We start from the raw sequence: 24484 nt of genomic DNA on the forward strand, positions 1-24484 counted from the left end.
GAACTTCCTTCCTTAGAAAGGTGGAGAATTTTCCAAGCATAGGAGCCCTAGCTTAGTCAACCCCAAATTTCCCTAATCTAAATTCAGGGTCTGCCCATGGCACAATGAACAGTGCTCCTGTGCAAAGAGAAACAAAAAACTACAGCTTCTCTTTCACACAAAATGTTATGGAGTCCTTGAGCTTCAGACAAACACCACTGGTGGATTTGCATCAGGCTTCCATCTGCCCAGAGGAAAAATCCTGACACCACCAACACTGAGTGTCTTCATCCAATGTGACAACTCTGAACATACCTAGCAGTATAGTTAGATCAATTTAGATCCCTCTTCAAATATACTCCAGTGTCACAAGCAAAGAAGCTACTTCTCAGATGGTTTATGGTTCCAGAAATCTGAAATTCCTATTCTAATGTATCCTCAATAACAGTCTTAGTATTCCAATAATTCAAAAGGTCATTCTTGGATTATAACTTTTCCCAAGTCTGGAAATATGCTCATCCAGTGAACATTACTAAGGTTACTTCAACCCTTGATGGCTTCTACACAGTCATGTTTTCCCACCTAAGCTGACTTCTATGACAGCCAGCCTTGCCTATCTATTATGTACAAGTGAAAGTGTCTGTGTTGTGCTTCATTCACACTTGTAGAAACCAGTGGGATGCTTCAAAAGCCAATGACAGAGGTGATGTAGAAAAATAATAGCGTGACCAGGAAGCATATTATCAATCCAATGGCAAAAGCATCTTGATCCAAAAGTAATGAAGTCAAAATATGTTTAATGGGGTTTCTGTGAGTATTGAGAACAACAGCCTGAAGGAGAGCAGATTCAGGAACTAAAAGCTGAGGGCCATATATAAGGAAACTGTGGTGGTCTGAATGAAAATGGCCCCCATAGGCTCACAGGGAGTGGCACTATTGGGAAATGTGGCCTTTTTGGAGGAAGTGTGTCACAGAGGGTGGGCTTTGGGCTTTCAGAAGCCCGAGCCAGGTCCAGTGGCTCTCGCTCTATTTATGTTGCCTGTCAATCCAGACATAGAACTCTCAGCTACTACTCCAGCACCAGCATGGTGGCTGCCTGCACGCCACCATGCTTCTCACCATGATGATAATGGACCAAACTTCTGAAATAGTAAGCCAGCCCCAATTAAATGTTTTCCTATATAAGAGTTGCCGTGGTCGTAGTGTCTCTTCACCTTTTGTCTGCAGAAGATGTGAGCCTTCAATAGGTTATCAGAGAAGCCCTTTGGATTTCATATTTCACTTCAAATTGGTGACTGGTCACCCTCAGCTTTTCCTTGTCCTTCCTCAATATAATAGTAATTAGATCCACAGCCCTGACACTGCTTTTCTTAAACCTCTGAGCACCCTCTCCTGCATCCCTGGGTGGCCTATAGTACTCCATTCATCCCTAGTGAAGGGTCCTTTGTTGTCTGCAGGCTGGTATTTGGTTCAACTTCCAAGCTCATTTTAAAATGTACTTCCAAGGATTCTATCAGCAACTCCAATAAGTATTTTCCAGGGTAGTGGGTTGAATGATAACCTCATAAAAAAATATGTGCCTTCCCAGAACTTGTAAATGTGATTTTATTTTAGAAAAGGACCTTGCAGATATAGTAAGGTTTAAAGTCATGAAATGAGATCATCCTAAATAGCCATATGGGCCCTAAATCCAATTACAACTGTTCTTTGCATAAACACACTGAACAGAAACTGGGAAAAAGGCAGTGGCAAAGATTACAGTGATGTGGCTAAACGCCAAGGACAGCTAACGATTCCTAGCAAACAGCAGAAGCTAGAAGAGAGAATGGCAAATTCTTCAAACTACAGCATGCAATGAAGCTAGACTTTTAGTGAAAATATTGTGCATGTACACAAAGGAAACCTATTCATGTATAAAGAGAAATAAAATAATGAAATTTGCAGGTAAGTAGATGAAATTAGAAAATAAACTGAGTAAGGTAACCCATACCTAGAAAGATAAATACCACATGTTCTCTCATTTATGATTCCTAGTTCCAATCTTTAGGTGTGAGGATAACCTGAAGCAACAACAAAAAAACAGGGAACTAAAAAGTGTCTGTGTAGAGGAACCTCTAGAGAAGTTAATAGTGAGATATAGGTGATGCGAAGGGGAAAGAGAGAAAATGGGAGATGTCAAAAGTGGAGGGCAGGGACGAAGTACAGATGGAAAGAAAGGATTCAGAGATACAAAAAAAAAAAAAAAAAAAAAACCCACTTAAGATTTTTGGAAAAGCCATAGAGGAATTATATTATTTTGTGTTTACCTAAAGTTACACATATATAAATATATTTAAATGAAGTTATGCCACTTAGGGTGATAATACCCCACAAGCAGGGACCGAGCATGAAAAACCTCCTTTGGAGTTGTCGGTCAAGAGGGTCCAAGAGACTCCAAAATGATACAGCCCCCTGCTGCTGCCCTTGGCTGCCTCCCAGAATTTGAAGAAACCATGCATTTCAGACACCAGACTTGAGGGGGTTGATCTGTATCTGATCTAGAAGCCTCCTCCAAGGACTTGCTTTCATAGTACTGCATACTGGTATACAAGCTGCCAAGATGGAGAGCAATAATCAATAGCCCTGTCCAGCTGTGAAGCCTGTGATCCACAACACAAGAGAGGTTGGAGGGAGAAAAGGCAGGGAACAGTGATGAGAACGCAGTATAAATATCAGAATTTTAAATGTTTTTCGAGGAAAGGGGGTAGAGAAATGGCTCCATAGCTGAGAGTGCATGCTGCTCTTGCAGAGGATCCCAGTTTGATCCCCAGCAATCATGTCAGATGTCTCACCCCGCCTATAACTCCAGTTCCAGGAGATCTGATGCCATTTCTTGTCTCCATGGGAACTAGACTCACTTGTATCCACGGAATTTTTGAGTATCCTATATAATATAATAAAACACACGATTAACCTAATTATCTACCTTTTAGATTTAGTATTATATTAACTTATTACCTACTTAAGATGAAGAAAATAAAAACTATTTTTTACAAAAACATACTATTTGGACTGTCTGTCTTTGTCATGAATACTGTTCTGAGTAGACCTGGAGCTAACTCATGTTAGAGGATGAAATAACTTCCCTTTTCTTAGTCACCCAGTGAGCCAATGTTTCATACCAGAGTCCGTTTCCTTATTACCACAGAATGAAATGACAGGGTTGTCTGTTGCAATGAGAACAATCCCCCAGTCTAAAGAAGCCACAGAAAGTCATAAGAACCCTGAATGCCAATATCATCATGTGTTTACCTAAGAGACCTCATGGTCGACTTGATCATGTTGCTTTTTCCCACTGCTCCTTTGCTGCTGGTTCATTCACAAAGACACTGAAAGGTCAGATGTCTCATTGGAGTTGGCGACAATGAGTTGATGACTTCCCATCACCTTCCGGTCTACGGTCTGAGTGCTAAGCCAGAGTCAGATCCACTGACTGGAACATTACTTAGAATTCCCATTGTTTTCTCTCTTCTCTCCATTCTTTCTCTTCCTGTCTTCCATATTCTTTTGATCACAAAGCATACATCTATATAGTAAAATAAAATTATTAATGAAAATTTAAGATATATTTTTATGGAATAAACAGCTGCCTAGCAACTTAATCATCTTATACCCACCAAAGAACTATAAAGCCTTATTTTCTACATGTTTGATATACTGTCTAAATGAAAAAGGAACAGGATTTCATATTACCTTATCCTAACAATTGATACATTAAAATGCCAGTAGAATCAATGCAATGTGAACATCTAGATTGTATCTGTTATATAATCAACTGTGTGATTCCATTCAATAGAGTTAGTGATCAAATCACTGAGGGGAAATGGTCTAATCCAAAATAGAGGCAATCAAAAAAGATATAATTAGCTATCTGACTATATTACATCGATAATTACACATAGGATATAGTCAGACACCCCGGGAAACTGAAGGCCCTCCAGCCTCATTGTTCACAGTGGCAATCACTACATACAAGGCATTCTACAAAGAGGTTCTTGAGTTTTAACACTGAGTTCATACTTAGTGGCTCTGGTGTAAAACAGAAAATAAATATTATTTTTAAATCCAGAAAAAAAAATCTAATCTTCTCTCAGCCTTCACTCATCTGTGGCTTTCTTCTTAAGTGCTGTATTCAGGCAGACATATGCCTAGATGCATCATATTTCAAAAGGATCACTGTTTAAATCTAAAATAATTCATCTCTAAGAGCAAGCAAATAATTCAATAGGTCTTAAGGAGTGGGAATCATCATTAAAGAGAATAGGTATACCACAACTAGAGTCGTTATCACAGGTCTATGTTTCTACATGACTCATTGTTGGTACTCTAACCTCTGCCATCTTTGCATAACAAGCAGAGCTAAACATCCCCATTACAGTGAAAAATCTATCAATATGGATCAGGAATGTTTAATACTTTTAAGATATTTTTGTATTTTTGCAATCAAACCATGGAAAGATGAAAGGAGAGTATTTATTTTATGTTATCTTAGTGATGTTTGCTTAGCAAGAAATGATTAGCTTAGGTGCATGCCTTGTCACTCCAGAGTCAAACAGTATCTCCCAACCAAATTTATAAAGCCTCCAAATTGTATTCTTATTATTAATAAGGCTTGATTGTTTTAGAATGAAGGAGAGTGCTGTGAAATTAGTTTAGGATATGTTATATTTGTTTATGCTGTGGAATATTAGTCTAATGATGCAAAGATGTATTGCATACTTTTATGTTGCATTTATTTAACTTTGTAAAGTTGTGTTACATTACCTGCCTAAAACACCTAATGGTCTAATAAAGAGCTGAGTGGCAAATAGCCAGAGGGGAGAAAGGGATAGGCGGGGCTGGCAGGTAGAGAGAATAAACAGGAGAAATCTAGAGATGGGGAAGAAGTGAGAAAGGGATAGGTGGGGCTGGCAGGTAGAGAGAATAAACAGGAGAAATCTGGAGATGGGGAAGAAGTGAGAAAGGGATAGGCGGGGCTGGCAGGTAGAGAGAATAAACAGGAGAAATCTGGAGATGGGGAAGAAGTGAGAAAGGGATAGGTGGGGCTGGCAGGTAGAGAGAATAAACAGGAGGAGCAACCACACAGCCACACAGCCAGTCATAGAGTAAGAAGGGAAATAAAGACATATAGAATAAAGAAAAGTAGGCCATAGGAAAAAGGTAGTTAAAGAGAAACAGAACAATTTAAGTTAGAAAAATCTGGCTAGAAACAAGCCAAGCTATGGCCAGGAATTCATAAGAATAAGTCTCCATGTATTTATTTGGGAGCTGAGTGACAAGTCCCCAAAGAGTTAAAAAAAAAAAAAAATAACTACAGGAGACAAAGTAAAATTTTCCAAATTTGATTCATAACCCCCTCTAATAATACCTTACCTCCTTGTAAGCATTTAACCATATGAATAGAATGAGTCCAGAATCAACTCTCCATTAGTGGTCCCTAGCTCCAAGTCTTTAGATATGTGTATACAACATGGAGTAACCACAGAAACCAGGAAAATATAAAGGGACCATAGGTAAGGAAATCTTGGGAGGAGAATAGAAAGACACAAGTAATATAATATAAAGTAGGAAATAGAATAACTTGGGAGGAGATTCCACCTGGATGAAGGGAAGGAGGTCAATACAGAAGGAGTAGGAAAGACATGGACAAATAACACCAAGGTTATTTGATAAAATCTTAAGGAATCCTATCATTTTATATTTATCTAAAATTTTTATATATAAAAGTTAAGCCATTTGCGCTGACAATGTTCCCCACAAGAAAAGGTAGACAAACAAAAACTCCAATACTGGGCATGAGAAACTTCCTTTCAAAATGCTTGGCTCTCAAAACAATATATATTATTGATGTAGACCTCACTAGTCCTCAGGGGTTGTGAGTGCCCCCTTGTTGCTGAAGGTACCTCACACCTAGGACACAGGTCTCAGATGATTTGAACTGGATTTGACCTGAAAATGTCTCTCCTGTGGTCTAATTCCATAGTTTAAGAAAATACTATGCTCTTAAACTCTCTTGCTCATATAATCCCTCTTCTCTCTCTTCAACTGGACTCCTGGAGCTGGGCCTGGTGCTTGGCTATGGATCTCTGCATCTGCTTCCATCAGTTACTGGATGAAGGCTCTATAATGATAGTTAGTTCAGGCACCCTCTCCACAATTGCTAGTAGTCTAATCTGAGGTCGTCCTTGTGGATTCCTGAGAATTTCCCTAGCACCAAGTTTCTCCCTAACCCTAAAATGTCTTTTTCTATGAAGGTATCTCTTTCATTGCTCTCCCACTCTGTCCCTCCCCGACCTTGATCAACTTGTTCCCTCATGTTCTCAACCTCCACCCCCATGATGGGGAAATCTACAGAGTCAACTGAACCAAGCTCATAGGAACTCACAAACTTTAGACTAACAACTGTGGAACCTGAATGGAACCAGACTAGGCCCTCTACATAAAGGAGACAGTTGTGTAGTTTGTCTGTTTGAGGGGCCCCTAGCAGTGTGATCATGATCTATCCTGGTGCTTTCTGGAGTCCATTACCTATGGTAGGATGTCTTACTCAGCCTTGATGCACACAGGAGGGGGTGGGGGGAAGGTCTTGGTCCTGCATCAAATGAAAGTACTAGGCTTAGTTGACTCCTCATGGGGGGCCTTACCCTTTTGGAAGAAGGGATGGGAAGTGGGTCAGGGGAGGGGTGTCTGTGGGGGAGCAAGAGGAGGGATGAGACAGGGATCTGTGGTTAGTATATAAAATGAATTAAAAAAATCTTAAAAAAGAAAACACTATGCAAGTTGACAATGAAGGGAAGCAACTCAGCAATCCCACCCAGCCATAATCCCTATGAACCATGACAATGACCAGTATGGCAAAATATGCATAAATTGCAAAAAGTGGCATTCACATGTTGGTAGCAACCAGCAGCTGTCTAACTGGACTTAAGGTCCATTCAACAGGAGCAAAGTCAGACCCGGTACTGGAAATCTAGCCAGCTTCCTGGACCTAGTGAGGTCATGGACCTTAAAATCTACTATAGCCACTTTGTTAGACCAGTATAATCCCTTACTACATTCTGAAACTTATTCTTATACCCACAGATAAGCATAATTACCGCAAATAACCATAATTAACCCATCAAAGAAACTTCACAGCAAATGGAGACCATCACAGAAAAGGACACAATGCATAAATCAACAGATCACAGAGAGGCCATGCCCAAGGTGTATATCTGCATCACATATAGATCCTACATCTATGGCTCAGGAAAGAGGTAGTGGAAAAAATGTAAAAGCCAGAATACCAGGAAGTCTACTGTGAAACAGTGTCTCCTAGAAATGGCTGCATAAGCCAGACCATGACAATGGCAGTATCAATGGACATGTAAAAGTGGAAGGGAGAAAAATTTGCCATAAACAAACAACTACAGGCAACTAATGACTTCTGAGAGGAGAATAGGACTCTGGCAGAGTCATCAGTCCTGAAACTATGTACACACAAGCATCAAAACCAGACTCAGCAGGGTGTGTGTGAGTGTGTGTGTGTGTGTGTGTGTGTGTGTGTGTGTGTGTGTGTGTGTGTAACAATAGCAAAGGAAAAGAAGCTATCACTTTAAAGTGGTGGGGCGGGGCATGGTTTGAGAGAAGGTATCTGGGAGGGAGTGGAGGGAAGGACAAGAGGGTGGAAAGTGATATGGTTCTACTGCAAAAGTTGCAGCAGAGCTGCCTTGCCGAGGCCTATGGTTCATGTTGACAGTCTGACAGGGACAACTGGGTCAAGATCCCAGGCAGCATTCCAACCCAGGACACCTGAGTCCTCTTCTCCTTCTCCACCTGTGTAGATCTTCTACCATCCTCTTCCCTGGTTTTTATGTCAATACAATTACTGTGTGGAGCTGTGGACAAGTCCACTGCCTCTGTGGCCACCTCCCCTGGCCGCTCTCACTTGCAGAACTCACCCGAACTCACAGACTCACTTTTTTAGTTTATCTTTTTCTCTTATTTTCTGTCATCACTCCTTCTCAATGTTCCCTCAAATAAACATAAAACAAGCATGAAAAGTGAACCACAAGAACAAAAAAAAAAAAAAAAAACTTTTTTTTGGTCAGAGTAGTTGTACTGAACAAACCTGGCAAAATGTATCTGGCTGTGTCGGCGTTTTCTGTCACCAGGAATTTCAGAGGCTTGCTTCCGCTACACAATGTTTGCATCTTGAAGGCATGCTGAAGACAAGCTCTTGGCACACACGCAAAGCAAAGCAGTCTGTGCTTTCTGGAAGATATGGTCTTTAACCTCAGGTTGAACTAAAAAGCACTGGACGTTTTAAGAGTCGGCTCTGACCTCTTGGGGTCATTCAGGATGGGGATCTGCCTGGCTGTTGGTGGTGGTTTGATTGAGCTCCAGTGCTATTATGCAGACCCTTCTTAGAGCGTGGCCAAGTTAAACACATTGTCTTTTCATCTTTCCTCTGCAGGCAACCTCCATCCTCAGGTCTTCAGTCATCCCTTGGTCCTCTGGATGCTCTCCAACTTGTTGACAAAGCCTCCAATCTTCATTTAAAACTGCTTCTTAATTTCTTCCCGATGGTATCACATACTGTTTCCTCAACATCAGCATTTTATCCTAGTTCTGCCCACACAATGAGCTGAACGAGGGAGCAAGAGGACAAAGGAAAGGCTGCAGAGCTGCTTGATGGAGCTGGAGCAAGGCGGGGGATGGAGGGAACAGGACCGGCTTCTTGGAAGAGCAAGCCGGCCTCACAGGGGGCTGTTTTCTGCTTTGCCCCTCTGTTTTGAATATATCTTGTCTTGACAGTGAAATACATATTGATCATCTCTAGAAACTTGCGAAACACAGACATGTGAGCAGGAAAATAAAATCCATGGGTAGTCCACAGATTACATGCAGTTATCTGTTCATATTTGTGTTTTTCTTCCATTTCTTTATATATAAACACTTTAACCAAATTCAATTATGTGTCAAGTACATTTTCTCTTATTGTCTCCCACATTCCTAGCCCATTCTTCTAACAACTGCTATAACCATGTGAACCAAACTACCTTCCTTATAATGAAATATATACAATAAAAATTGCAATGTAATTTATTATCTGTGCTCATATCTTTTTTAATATTTTCTCAAATATTCTTTAATTAATTAATTGTATTATTTTCTTTCTGTATATATGTTTAATTCATTTTGCCATCTTTCGGAACAGAACTCTTAAACACAAAGGCTAACAATTAAAAAAGAAAAAGAAGGCTAGCCGGGTGGCTCAGTGTGTAAAGGCACCTCCTGTCAAGCCTGACAACTTGAGTTCGAGCCCCAGGATGCACAGAATAGAAGGGAAAACCAACTCTTGGAAATCATCCTCTGACCTCTGGCTCTAAATACATGCTCACATGCATGCATGCATGCTCACACAAACACAAACACACACAGACACACACAATAATGTAAATAAATCTATAAAAACAAAACAAAGAGTAGGCACAGTGCTGCTTCCAGGAGCTCTGCAGACTCAGTCGATAAGGATTTACATTGCCATCTCGGAGCTCTTCCAATTTCAAATAAACTTGACCAGTGTTTTAAAGCCATCACCTCATACGTGATTTGTGAGTGTGCACTCAGGCGTCTGCTTTGCATTTCTCTCTTCTTCCCTCCTTATCTGAGGACAAAAGACTTTCTGATTATGGTAAAATATACAACCCCAAATTTGCTACTTTTACCAATTTTATGTGTATGATTTCAAAGCTTTAAACACAGTTTCTTACATGGCTATACATAGACCAAATAACTAATAAAGAACTGTTGAAGTACTGAGTTTTCCAAGTCTCCTTGCCCCTCAACATGATAGCTCACATTCCACTGACTTTTCTGATTTTATTCATCAATATTGTTTTTATTAAGAATTTTGTATGTGCATATAATGTATTTTGATCAAATCCATCCTTATTCCCTCCCCTCCAGTTCTTCTACTAGCCTCCAAATACTTTTTGCTCCCAAATTCATCTTCTCTCCTCTCTCTCTCTCTCCTTACTCTCCCTTTCCCTCCCTCCCTCTCTCACTCACTCACTCCCCACTGTACTCACGGTGCTGTCTGTACATGAGTGTGAGATCATGTACTCAAGTGTTCAGGAGCCACATTCCTGAAGAAAACTTATTTTCTCTTTCCCATCAGCCATCAATTGCCAATAGCTTCGCAAATACAGGTAGGGCTTCTTGAGCCCCTCCCCTATCCAGGGGAGGAGTTTGCTGGACTTGACATTGTTCAGAGAGATCTTTGTGCATACAGTCACAGCTGCTATGAGCTCATATACACAATGGAAATGTCCTGGCATGCCCAGCAAATAACTTTTCCCTGTATATCCACTACCTATGGCTCTTATAATCTGGCCTTCTTTTCCACAGTGATCCTGAGCCTTGGGGTAAGGAGTTATGATATAAATGTCCCCATTTAGAAGTGATCACTCCACTGTCCCTTATTCTCTGTACATAGACTAGTTGTGAGTCTCTCTATTAATTATCATCTACTGCAAAAATAAGCTTCTCTCATAAGCGATGCACTAATTTATGGATATAAAGATAAGACTTTAAAGAGAGGTTTGATACTAGGACCCACCTAGCTATGGGACTAAACGCAGTTAATTGTATCAAGTATGAATTTGTCTTGGAGAATAGGCCTGAAATTCAGTCAGAAAACTGTTAGCTGCTTCCCAAAAATCCATGCCTCAATTGCACCAATGGGCGTATCTTGCCAGGTCAGTATTATTGTAGGTCTCAAGATTCACAGTTGGCTAAGGTTGTATTACAGTTCCTCTTCATATAGTACATTGTATTTGTTTTGTCAGCATTGTAGCTAAGTATTTCACTACTAATGTAAATAATAATGTGTTTTTCATGTCATTTCATTTGACTTGCTTAATCCTAGTATTTAGGAAAAATGTTGACTTTTATGGATTTGCCTTATCTCTCATAACCTTATACACTTTCTAGTTCTAGGATTATGTTTTCTGATTTTTTCACAAGTTTTTATATGCAATACCATCTACAAGTAAAAACAGTTTTATTTCTTCCCTTCCAAATTCATTTTTTCTTGTCTCATTAAATTAGCTAAGATTGGCAATGATGTTGAAGAGTAACGGGATGGGGGTCCTTTGCCTTTCACCTCATCTTACTAGTAAAGTTTCTAGTTTGCATCAGTGCATACTATATTAGCTAGAGTTTATGCCATAAATGTGTGCTAAATTTGTTCAAGTCTTTTACACAATTATTGATAAAATCATATGATATTACTTCTTCAATGTACTAGTATGATAGATCATACTAACTGATTTTTAAATTTTGAGCCTGCCTTTTCTGAATTTCCAGGATAAATCTCACTGCATTGTAGTATTCGTCGTATGTATTGTTAGTTTTGATTGGCAATATTTTACTGAGGATTTAAGCAAGTTTAGAATTATAGCATACTGTGAAAAAATACATTTCTCATTGTTTTTAAACCCTGGTATATTGCTCTTTGAGAGTCAGGAACAATGAATCAGTATTCCCAGGTAGTCTCAGCAGTTTTCAAAATTATGATATGTTAAGCATATATCTAACATTCTTCACACTTATAATTTGAATAGCTAACATTCTTGTTTTAAGAATAAAATATACTAAGCTTAGCAATATTTGCAAAAGATGTAAGTCCTCCAGGTTTAACAAGTGATCAAAAAACACAAGGTTTCACCTTTTTAAGTTTAAATGATATTTCAATTTTTTATCTACCACAGTTTTGTTCACTCATTCATCATTGGACATTTAATTTGCTTCAGTGTCTAAGATCTAAATAATGATTCAATGAGCATGGAGTGCAGGCACCACTTAGAGATGCTTGTTCAAATTCCTCTGGCTTCTGAGCTATGACTAGAAAGTTGAATTTATTTCCTTATATGTAGAATTAAAGGGATGGAATATGTATGCAGCATCACAGAATTTCATAAAGGGAAAGATTTTAGAAAGCATTTAGCATATCTTGTTTAATGAGGAGACTGAGGTTCCAAGAGATTTAGGAATGTGTTTAAGGTCAGCCAAGTTCTGATAGGATAGGCTGGGAGTCAAAAAGAAGTTGTGTTCCTACACACAGTAAAGACTTTTAGAAAGAAATGAAGAGAATCGTTCAACTGCAACAGCATTAGAGAAGATAAAATACTTATAGACAGATGTATCCTGATAGGTAAAAAGACCCACATAAAACTTATTTTGATGGGGAAATAAAGACGCCCATAAATAGATGGCATTCCATATTTATTAGTTTGATAATTCAAATAGTCTGTTAAAGGGACTACAGACACTCCAAGAAAACTTTAGCATTGGATCTGTAACATTTGGTTGTCCACAATCAAGAAGTTTTAATCATTTACTCATCCCTATACAGTCTATTAGCATAGATGTAGCTTTTTTCCAGGAACATCAATTCACGTCCTTAGTAGCTGATCATTGGCAAACACAGGTGGTTTTTTTTCCAGTTTTTGCTACTAATATTCTCTTATATCATGCATTACACCTCACACCATGATGTATATATGTATGTGTGTATGTATGTTTGTGTGTATACATATATACATATGTGTTTGTATGTATGTGAGTAGGTTACAGATGGCTGGAAAAAAAAAACAGTTAACGAGGCCACAGAAGCCAATCATCATAGTGGAGGCAGTGGCAGAGAGATAGTATGATGCAAAGAGTCACTGGAAATGTATATATAAATGGTTAAACAAGATTTCTGTTTTTAATTTTGTATGGAAACCTTGGAAAGACATTTTAACTTTTCCTCCATTTCATTTAGTTCTTTGATATTTTTGTACACTGTGTTTTAATCATATTCACTCCTCCCCCCAGCTCTTCCCATATCTACTGCCCCAACTCACTCAACTTTTGGTGCTCCCTCTTCTTTAAAACTCAACAAGATCAGTTTGTGCTGTCCAGTTTGTGGCCTTCAACTGGAACATGGTCTGCCTACTTACTAGGGGCCACGCCTTTAACAAGACTAACTCTCCCTCTCTTAGTAGCTATCAATTCCCAATAGCTCCTCAGTTAGAGGTGGGACTAAATGCAGAGCTCCCCTCTCCATGCTGGAATTTCATATTCTGTCACAACCACTGTGGGTTCAAATGTGTTTTCTTAACATATGTTTCATACTTATTTTGTAATTTTCAAAAGAAATTATATTGAGAAAGGATAATTATAATAGTTCATTCTTGGGGGGGAAATGTCAACAGTGAGTGAAATGTTTGACACTGAGGAAAGCCTGATACATGGCAGATACTCAATAAACAAGATGGTCAAGAAGATGGGCCGGAGAGATGGCTCAGCCGTTAAAGGCTAGGCTCACAACCAAAAATATAAGATGGTCAAGAAGAAAAACCAACATAATTTTAGAAATTTCTGTTTAACATCGTTCATCCAAATGCAGCAAGTTACCACATAACTACTTCAGTATCGGACTGCTTCATCGTTGTGTTTAGGCCCCTTGTGTATTAAGTGAGAATAGTAGTGGTACCTATTCTTGCAGATTTCTGTGGATAAAATAAAACGCATAGAGCCTTTTCTCTTCACACAGCAGGCACTCAGTAAATGATATGTGATGGTCATCAATTTAATGCTAGAGACTTTTAGCTATTAGCATAACCAATGTGGCTTTAACCCTTTTATCAAATCTTTATCACAGTCTCAAATTTTAAAATACAAAATTCAGAAGGATTAAGGAACTTTCCAAATTCACATTTGTTTTCAATCTGAAGTCGTCAGCTCCTTTTGACCCTCAGGAGTCAAGGTTTATACATGTTTCTCTGTTCACTACACTCAAGAAGGTGGAAAATTTTCTAGCCAATTCTCTCTCCCTACCATAAACATCTTATTCATTTTGCCTCCTAATTTACTGCCCCTTATATGCAACAAGTATGTACCCTCTAGGTCCTGGACACTTATCATTCCTCAATTGATCACACTTCTGGATTTCTAAACTCTTCGATCTCAGTCTGGGACCTTCTGTTTTCTACACTGGCCTCTTCTTGATAGGGCAAGCTTGGACTGCTAGGGAGCTAATGTCCTTACAAAGGCTTCCAATCCATGATAGATGAGATTTGGGAAGGAAATGAGCCCACCTCCTCTAATTTCATGGGACAACTATCAACAAAATCTGCAGTGTCCTGGCAGCATGCAATCTCAATTCTGCCCTTGTAATCTGATAATTCTTGGATCTGCCCTTGATTTTATCCTTCTCCCACTTGCCTGACTTACTCGTCTATTTCAGTGCTCATCTAAACAAATCACACTCAAATCCTGGTCTCTGATGCTGCTTCTCAGAGAGCCAACAAAGATAGCTCTCCATTCCCACTCAAGTCTTGAAACTCATTTTCTTTCCGTTGAATGATTGCAATAATGTCCTGGCTTTTCTCTTTCAGCTTCAATCTGTCTCTTCAAAACTCTCCTTCAAAGAACAATTTCTGAAACATAAGTAATTCCTGCACTTCCTGACATAAAATTTGTTATGGATTCTCATCGTATGTAGGATAAAATATACAGTCCTTGGCAAGGTTACACAGTCTCCCATGCTCTCGTGATCCTGATTGAATGCCTCTCCATCTTTCCTTCCCATGTGTCCTGATACCATCCTTTGCTAAGCTCATATGGGAGGCTGTATATGCTTTAGATACACTATGCCACTCTAATTTCCCGTAGATTTAAAAAAAAATACCCTGTCTCCTCCATCTACAAAACTCACAGCCATCATCTGCTTCTACTTCAGTGGGGTGGCAGGACATTCATTCTACACATAATGAATAGGAAGATCATTTATCTCTGTATTTGTGCTAACCACACCATTCCTGTATAACAACATCCCTCTCCTTTGTGACACTGAATTCCTTGAAATAAACACTCTTTTCCTGGATCAAGGAGTCTACAGAGTCACTGCAACATTACCCACAGAGCAGGTGCTTTAGAAACTGGTGTTGTAGTGACAAGGCTGAGCATATAAATGTGAGAAATGCATCAAATGCTCGAACTGTAATTCCCCACAAAGATGTGCCAAGTATTGAAGCCTGTGCTTTCTCTGTTGTACCATCCTCTCAGAAAAGGGTGAGAATTATAATGCTCTATTGCTGTGACACACCAGTTTTATTATACAAAATTGGTGGATTTGCAATCTTCATGCATTTTGATAATCAAAGACAAAAAGGAAAAAGTGGGGCTTGAGAATACAAAAAGAAGAATTAAGATCTCTGATGAAGGTATCACAGAGCAGGATGACAAGTGATGGGTGCAGATGGAAGTGCAGAGAGACTTCTTTCATTTCTACTACTGTGCAAATGAGGGGAGAAAGGAATCCAGGGGTGCATGTATTTTAATCTTCTGTGTGGACCTGAGCCACTGTGAAAATGAATGGTGAAATTGCATCGGTATATTGAAATGCAGACAACACTTTGTCTAAGATTTGGGAAAGACATTTTCATCAATCTTCCCCATCCTGGCATTGGAGAAGGAAATCAGAAAGGCAGACAGTCAAGACCAGCAAACATTTGCAACTCTGGTGAGAACACCACTGTTGTTGCCCTAGCCTTCCTCTTTGGATAAAACAACCTGGCTTTGGTCCCTGGCTCACTCAGGAAATTCCAAACCTCCTCATCTCACAATATGGCTATACTATGGGACACCTGAGGTGGCTCCAGTTCCCCTTTCCAAGCTTCATACCTTCCCACTATCTCCTCCTGGATACCTTCTCTGTGTTGTAAGCCTAATTTTTGTCATGGATTTAATTATGCTTCTGCTATTCAGATTTGGAAAAAACAGCTGTAATGTAATTGAAATTCAACTTGTTATTATACCTCACTCTTTTCTGGTAATTATTTAAGAGTGCTACCCTCAATAATCCCCATATGAAAGCTTCAGTTGAAGTTTCTGCTTAATCTTAGGTAATAGACAATAAATTCTAAGTAATACATTGTATTTATTAATTTATTAAGAGCTACAGATTAAATGCAGGACCCCAGGCATGTTGAACACACTACTCTCTCAACTGCATCAACTTTAAAAGTTTTAACTCTAAAGTCAAAATATTCAAATATTTCATCAAAACACCAAACTCATTCCATGTAAGATCTTTCCTCCTCATCTTGAGAGCCTTGGCTGTAGTGAAGGTATAAAGTGTTCTTCTCCCACTGATACTTCCATATTCACTGTTTCCACACTTGCCAACTGTTTTATTCTCAGGTCCAATGAGCAAGAGTGACCCCAGTCACAGAAAATAGATTATAAAAGGCTTTGCTGATGTGTCTTGATGAGGTGGGACTTTGCAGTTGGGCCTGAGAGATGACCAAGGCTTCCTTTTTCTCTGATGTCATTTCCTTTGTTCTCTAGAGTTTCCAAGGACTTCTACAGTACAACTACATTGATCCTGAAAGTTACATGTTCCAAGTAGAAATCCCTAGAGATTCGATGTTGGCCTCCAACTTCTTACTGGTGGGTTTCTTTCTATTTTTATGGCCGAAAATATCACATGGCTGGCCTTGCTCTCCCTCTGTGTTTCTGTGTGCCCGTCTTTCCCTTTTAGAGAGAAACCATGTTCTGAAGGAAAACAGCAAGCATCCCTTGACCCGACGAGTGCTGAAATCACAGGTAAAAATCCATCATGAAATCACCACAGGCATTCCAACCATTAAATATAAGCCCATCAATTCTCCCAACATACTGAGCACATCACCAGCTCTCCAGTAATCCATAAAAGCCTTTTACTCAGCTTATGAACCAAAGGGAATCTGCCACTCTTCACTTGGTTTCTTATTCCTCAAGCTCATACTCAGCTCAAAACTCAGGGTAGAAAGAGATATCTTCATCTATAGGCTGAGTCTTACAAGGGTTTATAACTCTCCAGTGCCTGAGATCCTTTCTAATACACAGGTTTATTTATCAGTCAGAAAACAGAGAACTAGAGAGGTAAAGAATTAGTTCAAAGACACTAATTGGGGAGCTGGAATATGATATCCAGTCCTGTGCTTTTAAAGTCTGATCTATGATGGCCATTGGGCATCATGGCTAAAATGTTTCCTTTCTGACTTCTTCAGTATTTTCAAAGTAATTGTGTTCCTATATGACCATCAGGCATTAAGTTTGTCTACATTTTGCTTTGCTAAAACAATCACATTGTGTTCTATGACTCAATCCCAAAATTCCAACACTTGCTAAAAGGTGGTCCACTGGCAATCAACAACATCTATGAACTTATTAGAAATGTCCTCTTGGTGCCTCCCTACCAACCCACCCTATTGGAACCTGCATTTGAGAAAGTACATTAAGTTTGAAGAAACACTTGAGATATGTTCATTCTTGCCAGCCAAAGGAAATTTGCTCCTGGTCAGCCCTATGGACAGGTATCAAGAGAAAACTGTTTGCAAGATCAATAGTTACATACCAGGTCCCAGGAGATGTGTTAATCTGCTCAAGCAGGAAAAAAAGCCATATCTGGTATAGCAGCTACAAATGGAGTCACTGGTTAAGTTTCTGGTAATCAGCTGCCATTACACAAGATTTACAGTCTTCTGCACAAATAGGAGAGTTAAAGGGAGATGTGATGGGAGCACCATCCCTGTACTTTTCATGTCCTTGCTAGTGGACCTAATTTCTGTAATCCTTCCAGGAATGATATATTGATTTAAATTCACTATTTTTCCTGGTACAGGACATTCCAGTGGCTTTTCTTTGGCCTTTCTGACCATGATAGTACTCATTCTGCAGGCCATGGAAACAATGTGGAGAATTTTATCAGTCTGCGGAGAATATCTACCCAAAGTACACAATCTAGAACTGGGGAAATAGCTATAAGATGAGTTCAGGAATTTACTGGACTCCCCCACCAAAGGAGTCAGATGTTAGCTAAAATTCATTGATCACTTGACTTCCATAAGTCCCTGATTTACTTGGAAGGCCCCAGCTTTCTTTGGGGTTTTCATGATCAATATCAATCCAGAGCCAGTACCTAGAAGGCCCCCCAAAAACCTGATTATTTACTTTTCTATGATGTCCAGTTACCCAAGAAAAAATGCTATAAGTCTCTTTTGGAAATATGAGAGAAAGGTTAATAATAAAACTTTGTTATATTGTCACAAGGTACTTCCTCAAGGAGATCTGGCCTTTTCTTGGTTCAAGTTGTACATGTCTAGGAATTTTTTTTAGGACCATGATTCTCTGTTGCTTTTGGCAGGGGTCGTGTGACTTCTTCAGGGGGTAAGGCCTGAGAATAACTTGAATGACTCTCCTTGTGGCAAAGCTCTGCAGACCCTGACCCACTTGGCAAGTACCTGTGGACAGTTCATTGTATAATTCTGGGCATAACCCCAGGAGTGTGTGCTACACACTCTCCTTGCTTTCACCATGCTAGCCATACTGCTGCCCTAAATGAGTCACAGTAGGTCATGAAGTTTAATATCACATATTTGTATAACTGTTCTGGAAAGAATGATTTTTAACCATAAGAGATTTTAAGAAATGTTATTAAATAGATGATATCAGGAGTTATTGGGAGCATTTTAGAAATGGGGAATGAAACAGAATCATAGAAACCCACAGTTCTCTCATTTCTAATAACTTTGCCAATACCCCCAAATATTAAGATAGACATAAGGACAAGGGATAAGCAGTGCCAGCTATTAACTTTCCAAGTTATGTTGCCAATAGGATAAATGGAAAAACCTTGTATATCCCCAAAGGAGACAGAGTAGTAGAAAATGCAGAATGGGTTGATCCAGCTTTGGCTGGTGAGTTGATTTTGAGAACCCAGACCCTACCAGATGTAAATATTAATCTCATCCTGCATGACACTGTAACCACATATGCTGTCAACTAGGCACACTGTTCTACCTGTAGGTATGCCTAGTTAGAAAAGTTCCTTTGTAGCTTGCAAGAGTGTTTATGCTTTTAACAGTAGAAATATAGATCAAAAAGGTAATGGCTACTGGTGGGAGAGCTTGGAAATGGAAAGGAAAAGAAGCAAGGAACAAACTAGCAATTATTGTAAGCATTTTTAGAAACTTAGAAAGTAAAAACTGATTATAAAATCATTCATGCAAATCATTGAAATGGTACAAATGAAGACAGCCCAGGCTATCCAGGGCCACTTGTTTGAATGACAACAGGTACTCATAATTTCTTCATAGAGCCAACTCCACACATCCATCCGAGGTCTGCAAATGCATCTGGAGCAAGGCTTCCAGCATACTATGGTTCAAGATCTCCTTTGGTTCATTTGTTCTGGAATATTCCTTCTTAAACAGATGAGGTTAGGACTTAGTAGGCTTCATATCTATTTAGTTTATGAAAGCACCATGATTAATTAATCAGAAACAAAAGTCTATAGATGCCAGACCACATTGTTTTGGGGAAGATTGCAGAAGGACTTTAGAACTTTGAGCTATAAAAGCCATTAAGTGTTGAGAGGTCAGTGAGCTTTTGTGTAGGAGTATGGAAAATAGGAACGTTGAGGGTAACACAGATAATGGAGGTCAGGATTGTGGCACTTCAAGGGGAAGCAAACACTCTACTGGACCATTTGTAAAGAATTGGTAGTTACTGGTCCACTAGAGGTGAAGAATCACCTGTGTTTAACAAAAGACCAGAACCACTAAAGTAAAACCTTTGCTTTCCTGGGACAATGGATAATGGTCATTTGGGGCTGAAGAATCAGCTGTGATAAAGAGGAGACCAACACCACTGAGGTGAAATCTTCTGGGAAGTGTTTCCTCATAGTCAGCACACAGAATTATAATCACACATTTTCATCAGGACTGTCAGCTCTCCAGTAATGACACAGAGACTTATTATTAATTATGAAAGCTTGGCCAATAGCTTAGGCTTGTTTCTAACTAGCTCTTATAACTTAAATTAACCTATTTCTCTAAATCTATGTTCTTTTACATAGCTCAGTTACCTTTACTATGTAATACCCATGCTATTTCTCTGTGTCCTGGCATCTCCATCCTTCTTCCCAGCATCCTCTGTGCCTAGAAATCCTGCCTAGCTATTGACCATTCAGCTTTTTTATTAAAACAATCAGAAGCCGGGCAGTGGTGGTACATGCCTTTAATCCCAGCACTCAGGAGGCAGAGCCAGGTGGATCTCTGTGAGTTCGAGGCCAGCCTGGGCTACCAGGTAAGTTCCAGGAAAGGTGCAAAGCTACACAGAGAAACTCTGTCTCAAAAAACAAACAAAAAAATCAGAGTGATACATCTTCAAGTGTACAAAAAGATTATTCCACAACACAGAATAGCCTGGAAGCTGTTCTGGATGTAAAACTTTGGGGAAACTGCAACAAAGGCACTCTGAGAAGCTGGAGCACATGAGCCACCCATTTTCATTGCTTTCTGGTCCCCTGCTCTGAAAACACATAAATTTTCAAAGGTAACATGCATATCTGCATTAACATAAGTATGGACTGTGTGCTGTACACAATCAAGCCAAAGATGATTTTTTGTATTATATTTGAGCAGGTAAAACATATGCCATCTGTCTTACAGTTTTTCTAGGTTTATTTCTTTACATCTGTAGCCAGGACAGGGGGTCTCCCCCAACCAAATCTGATCTCTATCAACCTTAAATGAATCTACAGCCTTTCATTTTCTGTGGAAACAAAAGCATAACCTCTTCATCAATGCAACATATTTTTTACTTCCATTCTGAAGTTAAGATATTTTTAAAATATATAGGTTGGTTTAACTTAAAAGTTTCCATAATCCAGTGCCTCACAGCACTTGTTGTTCACTCATCAGCAATCAAAATACTTAAAGTCTATACAACACCATACAGGATCCAGACTCCCTGTATATTTCTCATCTCTACATGGCTTATCCTTTTATCATTTTACTTTTCTCTCCAAAGACTTTATTATTTATAATGTAATTTTTCTACCCATTTTCTTTTCTTTCTAAGCCCACACACATTTTTTAAACATACTATAACCTGTTTAGAGTTTCTTTTCCATCTGGATCTGTCTTTACTGAGCCTCTGTAGTGTTCTCTGACCAAGTGCCATGCTGCTTAGATTTTAGAACACAGTGCTCGTGACTAGCTCCAGTCCACAGGCAGTGGCCAGTAGCTATATCTCTATATGTCACTGAGAACCAGCCCACTTGAAAGGCTGCAGGTCTAGGAAAATACATCTGGCTCTTTGTCCAGAAATGTCATTGCTGTTTTTTTTCTTAGGCCCTATGTTTGGATATTCGAACCCCACATTGGGCATCATTTGTGGTTGGACCTTTTTGTCAGGACCATCAACTCCCCAATAATGACATGGAGACATTAATTATGAAAGATTGGCCAATAGCTTAGGCTTGTTTCTAGCTAGCTTGTATAACTTAAATTAACTCATTTCTTTTTTTATTCATCTATTTATTTTACATCCTTGTTGTAGCCTTGCCCCATCCTCCTCTCCCAGTCCTTCTTCCTCATTCCTCGCCTCTCACTCCCCAATATCATCTTCTTCCATCTCCATCCAAGAAAGAGCAGGTCTCTTATGAGTATCAATAAAACATGGCATATCAAGTTGCAGTAAGACTAAACACCTCCCAATTTGTTAAAGCTAGGCAAGATGACCCAGTATAAGAAATAGGGTCCTAAAAGCTGGTTTAAAAAAAAGTTAGAGATAGCCCCTGTTCCTGATGTTAGGAGTCCCACAAGAGAACCAAGCTACACAAATGTAACATATATCTGGAGTGCTTAGGTCAGTTTCATGCAGGCTCCCTGGTTGTTGGTTCAGTCTCTGTGAGTCCCTGTGACCCAGGTTAGTTGATAGTGTGAGCTTTACCATGGTTCTTTGACCTCTCTGGCTCCTATACTGCTTTCTCCTCCTCCTTCACAGGATTCCCAAACTCCACCTAATGTTTGGCTGTGGGTCTCTGCATCTGCCTCCATCAGTTGCTAGATAACACCTCTCTGGTGAAAATTGGACCAGGCACCAATCTGGTCACAGGAGGATGGCCAGTTCATACTACTTATTTATCATTGCTAAGAGTCTAAGCTGGGGTCCTCCCCATTCACTTCTGGGAGATTCCCCTGCACCAGGCTTCTGCCTGATCCCGTAATGCCCTCCCAAGGCATCACCCTCAGCACTCACTCCCTCCATGTCCCCCAACCTGATCACTCATGTTCCAATCACCACCTAACCTCAGTCCACTCTCAAAATCTCTTCCATTTCCCCTTCCCAGGGATATCTAACCCATTTCTTTTAATATACATTCTTTTATGTGGTTCAATTGCCTTTACTTTGTAATACCAATTCTGCTTGCACTGTGTCCTGATGTCTCTGCTCTTTTCTCCCAACATCCTTTGTGCCTGGAAATCTGCCTAGTTCTTGGCCATTCAGTTTTTTATTAAACCAATCAGAATGACACATCTTCACAATGTACAAAAACATTGTTCCACAATACAGAAACTGTGTTCTAGATGGTCAAGGTTGTATTGTGCTCTGGCAGGTAGTATAAGAATCACCCTGGTGGTACTTGCTTTAAATGCATGAAGGGGTCTTGTGGCAGTGGAAGCTTGGCACTGTGGGAGTCCAGGAGAGGCCATTGGTGAAGGTGCAGCCTCAGTAGCAGTTGAAGACCCAGGATTAAATGAATCATACAGATAAATTAAGGCATGGTATCATGAAGGGATTACAGGAGGCTATTGGTGAGTTGCAGCATTTTTGGAGATGCCAGTACCATGGGAAGACCAACAAAAGCACTAGCTGTGGTGGAGTGGAGCTAGCTTGAGATGAAAGGACAAGCTGTATGCTGCAGAGAGCAGAACCAGAGAGATTACTCAAGCCCCTTGCAGGAGTGCAGAAAACTGTGAGTGAATCCCTGATCTTGGACATTGAGTTATTTATACTGCTAGAGTTTGATTTTGCTTTTATCTGACTGTAACTGTGCCCTGGTTCTTCCCTCTTGAAGTAAGAAAATGTTTGATTCATTTTTCATTTTGTAGGATTCCACAGTTGAAAAACTTTAATTTTTTTAAAAGAAAATTTTGGAGTTTTATGGAGATTTTAGATTTTAAAAGATTGGATATTGTTAAAGACAAGTTTTAAAGTATTTGAACTTGTAAAGCTGTGGGAGTTTTTAAGTTTACAATGTTCTGTATTGTGATATCTTTATCAACGTGTGGCCTTGGGAATGAACAAGAATGGAAAGGTTGTTGTTTAATAGTGATATGTTTGTATGTCAAGTTGACAAGGCATCAATTGTACTGGCTAGTTTTATGTCAGCTTGACACAAGCTAGAGTCATCTGACAAGAGGAAGCCTCAACTGAAAAAAAAAAAAATGCCTCCATAAGGTCAAGGTATAGGCAAGACTGTAGGGCATTTTCTTAATTAGTGATGGATGGATGGAAGAGGACCCAACCCATTGTGGGTGGTGCCACTCCTGGGATGGTAGTCCTGGATTCTGTAAGAAAGCAAGCTAAGCAAGCATGGAGAGTAGGCCAGCTTCAGCTCTCACCTCCCAGTTCCTGCTCTGTTTGAGTTCCTGCCCTGATTTCCTTCAGTGGTGGACTATAATGTTGATGTATGAGACAAATAAACAATTTCTTCCCCAACTTGCTTTTGGTCATGTTATTTCATCACAGCAACAGTAACCCTCACACATACACACACACACACACACACACACACACACACACACACGCACACACACGCACACACATATGCACACACACACAACTAAGTAAATAAATAGCCTCATACACTTCTTCATCCCTCTGGCACTCAGAAAATCTCATCCTGTTTCCTTACCAAGGACTCTCCAGTTACCCTATATGACACAGAGACTCAAGTAAGCTAACTTCCATTTCCTTCCTTCAATTTGAGTCATCCCAAAGCATTATAACTCCTTCCCAGGAACTGTCACCTCCACCAGGCCCCTCTATCTCTATTTGAAACTTCTCAGATGCAAACCAACTCCCCACCAGAGACTCTGCAGCTCACCCATATAACTAAGAGACCTAGCCACATCCTTCTTCAAGAGATACTAGAACCCTGCCAGCAATCTCACTGGTACCCTCTAATTTCCCAATCTGGCCTTGAGAACTACAACCAGTCCACACTACCAGGGTGAACTGGTTCAAAACTCTTTAACCACACTGCTGTAGGTACCAGATTATAGCTGACATGCAGACCTGGGACAGAGGCTGTGGCCCTAAATAGTTGACAAGTGGGAGTTAATGCTAGACATAGTGTTGCACGACTTTAATCTGAGCACTCAAAAGGCAGAAGCAGGTGGATTTCTGTGAGTCTGAGCCCATCCTGGTCTACATAGTGAGTTACAGGACACCCAGAGTTGTATGGTGAGACCCTATCTAAAAGAAAATGACATCCTAATGCTGCTATGAAATAGCCCCCTCCTGAACATTGTAAACACCTCTAGAAAGAAGAACGGTGACTGGAACAAAAATAAAAGTAAATCTAAGCCAATAA

At 39.7% G+C, this 24484-nt stretch overlaps 1 long non-coding RNA gene across 1 annotated transcript in view; it reads left to right on the forward strand.

Annotated features, from left to right (window-relative positions):
* The window catches only part of LOC118583888, a 112577-nt gene extending 92718 nt beyond the window's left edge, over positions 1–19859 (forward strand). Inside the window, exons 5-6 of the long non-coding RNA XR_004944979.1 lie at positions 16402–16503; positions 18242–19859. This is a non-coding gene — a long non-coding RNA (uncharacterized LOC118583888). The remainder of the gene's footprint in view (positions 1–16401; positions 16504–18241) is intronic.
* Positions 19860–24484: the final 4625 nt, after the last annotated feature.

The sequence above is a fragment of the Onychomys torridus genome, chromosome 5 (assembly GCF_903995425.1).
Source record: "Onychomys torridus chromosome 5, mOncTor1.1, whole genome shotgun sequence".
In the NCBI taxonomy this organism is placed as follows: domain Eukaryota; kingdom Metazoa; phylum Chordata; class Mammalia; order Rodentia; family Cricetidae; genus Onychomys; species Onychomys torridus.